Raw genomic sequence first — 6,000 nt, 5'->3', positions numbered from 1 at the left:
GCAGGGTACTATTCTACCACTAGACCACTAATGCATGTACCTTCAGGCATATCCTTAACTTACTCGTATTTTTGTCATGCAATTCTTCTGAAGCCCTTAGCTTTTAGTTTCACCTCACGATTTAACTTACTCGTATTTTTGTCATGCAATTCTTCTGAAGCCCTTAGCTTTTAGTTTCACCTCACGATTTAAAAAAAGAAAAAGCTCGATAGTGCTACTCGTAAATTCTATAAATATAAACGCTATTGTGACAAACCCAAGTTTGAACATCATGCATTAATATCATCATTGCAAATCTTCAAGATGCACCAGTAGAGAATCAAACTCGGGTTTGTACCGTGGCATGGTACTATTCTACAACTAGACCACTGGTGCATGTACCTTCACGCATATCCATAACTTACTCGTAATTTGGTCATGCAGTTCTTCTGAAGCCTTAACTTTTATGTTCACCTCATGATTTAAAAAAAGAAAAAGTTCGATAGTGCTACTCGTAAATTCTATAAATATAAACAATATTGTGACAAACCCAGGTTTGAACATCATGCATTAATATCATCATTGCAAATCTTCAAGATGCATCAGTCGAGAATCGAACTCAAGTCTGTACCGATGCAGGGTACTATTCTACCACTAGACCACTAGTGCATGTACCTTCAGGCATATCCATAACTTACTCGTATTTTTGTCATGCAATTCTTCTGAAGCCCTTAGCTTTTAGTTTCACCTCACGATTTAACTTACTCGTATTTTTGTCATGCAATTCTTCTGAAGCCCTTAGCTTTTAGTTTCACCTCACGATTTAAAAAAAGAAAAAGCTCGATAGTGCTACTCGTAAATTCTATAAATATAAACGCTATTGTAACAAACCCAAGTTTGAACATCATGCACTAATATCATCATTGTCAATCTTCAAGATGCACCAGCCGAGAATTGAACTCAGGTCTGTACCGTGGCAGGGTACTATTCTACCACTAGACCACTGGTACATGTGACTTTTGGCATATCCATAACTTACTCGTATTTTGGTCATGCAGTTCTTCTGAAGCCCTTAACTATTATGTTCACCTCACGATTTAAAAAACGAAAAAGTTTGATAGTGCTATTCGTAAATTCTATAAATATGAACGATATTGTGACAAACCTAAGTTTGAGTTTGAACATTATGCACAATATCATCATTGTTAATCTTCAAGATGCACCACCAGCCGAGAATTGAAATCAGGTCTATATCGTGGCAGGGTACTATTCTACCACGAGACCACTAGAGCATGTAGCTTCAGGCATATCCATAACTTATTCATATTTTGGTCATGCAATTCTTCTGAAGCCCTTAGCTCCTATTTTCACCACACGATTTAAAAAAAAAAAACTCGATAGTGCTACTCGTGAAATCTATAAATATAAACGATATTGTGACAAACCCAAGTTTGAACATTATGCACTAATATCATCATAGCTAATCTTCCAGATGCACCAGCCGAGAATTGAACTCGGGTCCGTATCGTGGCAGGGTACTCCAAAAAGTACACATATTTTTGTCATGCAATTCTTCTGAAGCCCTTAACTTTTGGTTTCACCTCTCGTGAAATCTATAAAGTTAAACGATATATTGTAACAAACCCAAGTTTAAACATTATGCACTAATAGCATCATAGCTAATCTTCAAGATGCAAGAGCCGAGAATTGAATTTGGATTTGCATCGTGGCAAGGTACTATTCTACCACTAGACCACTGGTGCATCCACCTTTAGGCATATCCATAATGTACACGTATTTTGGTCATGAAGTTCTTCTGAATCCCTTAAACTTCACCTCTCGATTTAAAAAAAAAAAAATAGCTCCATGGTGCTACTCGTGAAATCTATAAATGTAAATGCTATATTGTTAAAAAAACCAAAGTTTAAACATTATGTACTATTATCGTCATAGCTAATTTTCAAGATGCATCAGTTGAGAATCAAACTTGAGGCTATACTGTGGTAGGGTATTATTATACCACTAGACTATTGGTTCCTCTACCTTTAAGCACATCCATAACATACTCGTATTTTGGTCATGCAATTTTTTCGAAGCCCTTAACTTTTTGTTTCACCTCTCAATTTAAAAATAAAAAGCTCGATAGTGCTACTCGTGACGAAGCCCTTAACTTTTTGTTTCACCTCTCAATTTAAAAATAAAAAGCTCGATAGTGCTACTCGTGAAATCTATAAATTTAAATGATATATTGTGTAAATAGACTCAAGTTTGAACATTATGCACTAATATCATCATAGCAAATCTTCAAGATGTACCAACCGATAGTCTAACTCGAGTCTATAATGTGGCAGGGTACTATAACACCACTAGACCACTGGTGCATCTACCTTTAGGCATATCCATAATGGACTCGTATTTTGGTAATGCTATTCTTCTGAAGACCTTAACTTTTAGTTTCACCACTCGATTTAAAAAATAAGGCTCCATAGTGCTACTCGTGAAATCTATAAATTTAAATAATATTGTAACAAACCGAAGTTTGAACATTATGCACGAATATCATCATAGGCATATCCATAATGGACTCATATTTTGGTAATGCTATTCTTCTGAAGACCTTAACTTTTAGTTTCACCACTCGTTTTAAAAAATAAGGCTCCATAGTGCTACTCGTGAAATCTATAAATTTAAATAATATTGTAACAAACCAAAGTTTGAACATTATGCACGAATATCATCATAGCTAATGTTCAAGATGCACGAGCAGAGAATCAAACTCGAGTCTTTATCATGGCAAGGTACTATTTTACCATTAGACCAGTAGTGCATGTACCTTTGGGATATTATGAAAAAACCAAGTTCGAACATTATGCACTATTCTCACCATTGCTAATCTGATGCACCAACCGAGAGTCAAACTCTGGTCTGTATTGTGGAAGGGTACTATTTCTACCACTAGACCACTAGTGCATGTACCTTTGGGCATATTCATAACGTACTCGTATTTTGGTCATGCAGTTCTTCCGAAGCCCTTAACTTATAGCTTCACCTTGCGATTTTTTAAAAAAAAAGCTCCATAGTGCTACTCGTGAAATCTATAAATTTAATGATATATTGAAACAAACCAAAGTTTGAACATTATGCACTAATTATCATCATATCTAAACTTCATTCAAGATGCAAGAGTCGAGAATCGAACTCTAGTCTGTATCGTGGCAGGGTACCATTCTATCACTCGACCAGTGGTACATCTACCAGTAGACATATCCATAACGTACTCGTATTTTGGTCATGCAGTTCTTTCGAAGCCCTTAACTTTTAGTCTCACCTCTTGATTTAGAAGAAAAAAAAAGCTGGATAGTTCTACTTGTGAAATCTATAAATTTAAATAATATTGTGACAAACCCAAGTTTGAGCATGGACTAATATCATCATAGCTAATTTTTAAGATGCACCAACCGAGAATCAAACTTGAGTCTGTACTGTGGCAGGGTGGTAAAACCCAACTTTGAGTATTATGGACTAATATCATCATAGCTAATCTTTAAGATGCACCAACCGAGAATAGGCATATCCATAAGGTACTCGTATTTTGGTCATGTAGTTCTTCCGAAGCTAGTGCTACTCGTGAAATCTATAAATTTAAATGAAGTTTGAAAATAATGAATTAATAATCAAATAGCTAATCTATAAGATGCACCAACCAAGAATCGAACACTCGAGTCTGTACCGTGGTAGGGTACTATTCTACCACTAGATCACTGGTGCATCTATCTTTAAGCATATCCACAATAAACTCGTATTATGGTCATGCAGTTCTTCCGAAGCCCTTAACTTTTAGTTTCACCTCTCGATTTAAAAAATAAAAGCTCCATAGTGAAATCTATAAATTGAAATGATAAATTGTAACGAACACAAGTTTGAACATTATGCATTAATATCATAATAGCTAATCTTCAAGATGCATCAGTCGAGAATCGAACTCAGGTCCGTATCGTGGCATCGTTCTCCATAAAGTACTCGTATTTTGGTCATGCAATTCTTCTGAAGCCCTTGACTTTTAGTTTCACCACTCGATTTTAAAAAAAAATACTCCATAGTGCTACTTGTGAAATCTATAAATTTAAATGATATATTGTAACAAACCGAAGTTTGAACATTATGCACTAATATCATCATACCTAATCTTCAAGATGCACCAGCCGAGAATCAAACTTAGGTCTGTACCTTGGTAGGGTACTATTCTACCACTAGACAACTGGTGCATCTACCTTTAGGCATATCCATAACTCACTCGTAGAAAAAGAATCGTAGATTGACATTTATCAGGTGCAAGGGAGGCGTAGTGTATCAAGCTTGACAGAGGACACGTGCCACTCAATAAGAGGAGACAAACATTGAACCGTTGTGCTTTGAAACCAAGCTTGGGCATAAGCAACACCAAGGTAACGATGTCAATACGAGGGACAAAGATAGGCTATATAAAGGCCTAGTAGCACCCCCAACCTTAACCTTGAAAGTCAACCTTGAAAGTCGGGTTTCCTAAAGAAGTTTGTGCATGCAACTTTAGAGTGAAGTCTGTTCATACGAAATATGAAACCTTGCCAAATTTGGTGTTAATCGGACACCGGACTGACGCTCCACGAGACTGCATAATACTTAAGGTAGGTAACTTCACAAGAGTGGTGGAGAGCACCATTCGCTGAAGAAGAGAGTACCAACGTGAGCTTGTGTCGAAATGACTTTATTGAAGTAATGACTATAGCCACCTTTCGGTGTGAAAAATTTCATGAGCCTAATGAGAGTTCGAGAATGTTTGGGATGAAACTGCTTGACTTTTCCTTCTTCCACGTTAAAGCGACTTTGCTACTTCTCTTTCTCTAATGAAATATTTTTGATGAGAAGAGAATTTTACTAAATAGTGTAAAATTATTACTGGTTCATTATTCATTCATTTTCCTGAGGAAAAAAAAAAGGTTTCACATAAGGTTGAGACTTGAAGTTAAACATAACGAAATTAGCACACATGAATGAGTTAAGTTTAATGTCTTCGAGAAACACTACAATAAATGAAGCTGCACGAAGACCAAATAAGTGTTAAGGACGCGATTGACATATGAAGATAGTTAGTGGGAGTTGGTTGAAGTATAGTGCCAATATGGGAATGTGTTACAACCTTCTAGACTTTGCTACCATATGGGTTTATGCCATGGTTGTCTTAAAAGCCTCACCCCAAGGGTGCACCGTTATGTGTGACTAAAAGAATATGAGTGTTGAGGCAAAGATGACCATATCTAGGGTGTGCTCCTAGCATAGGTATGGATATGCCAACACTAGCTACTTTGATCATGGTTTTTCTTGTGAGTCCCGGTTAGAGTTCGAGAGAAGGGCGAGGGAGGCCATGGTGGGAAGTCCACAACCATTAGACAATTGTTTTTGTGCTTAAGTTGCAAGACTCGGAGACCAAGAATAGATCCGTAAGTTGGATAGTTCATAAGTAGTGCGTAGTTTCCGTATTCATTCTGAAGCATGTTATTTCCAACGGGTTCATTCGCACGCAATCTGAAGTTTGGATCGTCATCAAGGATACTGAGATTAAGTGAGAGAGAGAGTCACAATCCATGGACCGATTGTGTCTCTAAGAAAGTCATCAAGGATGATGAATAGTTTAAGTGGAGGAGAATTTCACAACAATGCTACGAAAAGAGTAGGTTTTGACCCTCATATAATAATAGACGAAGCAGTGACCCTCAAATGGTGCCCATCCAGTCGCAAGAGTGCCAAGACAGATGAGTGCCATGATGTGACCGAGGAGGATTGTGCATCATCTAACACACCAAAGAGATCTTCATTAAAGCCAAATTGAGGCATATGAAAAACAGAGGCAGTGATGTCGACATGAGAAACAAAGATAGGTTTGATAAAGGGTCGGGTAGGGCCCCAGGAGAGTTCCAAAAGAAGTTTGGGCATGTGGGTCTAGAATGAAATCCTTCCATATGAAACATGAAAGATCACAAAATT

The 6,000-nt window shown here is 37.1% G+C and overlaps 1 non-coding gene across 1 annotated transcript; it reads right to left on the bottom strand.

The window, feature by feature from the left end:
- Positions 1-918: 918 nt before the first annotated feature.
- TRNAG-GCC lies at positions 919-989 on the bottom strand. The gene has a single exon. It is a non-coding gene; the product is annotated as a tRNA-Gly (tRNA).
- Positions 990-6,000: the final 5,011 nt, after the last annotated feature.

Source organism: Cucurbita moschata, unplaced genomic scaffold (genome assembly GCF_002738365.1).
Source record: "Cucurbita moschata cultivar Rifu unplaced genomic scaffold, Cmos_1.0 Cmo_Scf00080, whole genome shotgun sequence".
In the NCBI taxonomy this organism is placed as follows: domain Eukaryota; kingdom Viridiplantae; phylum Streptophyta; class Magnoliopsida; order Cucurbitales; family Cucurbitaceae; genus Cucurbita; species Cucurbita moschata.
The sequence above is the reverse complement of the archived record's forward strand: the minus strand, read 5'-3'. Positions and strand labels throughout refer to the sequence as shown.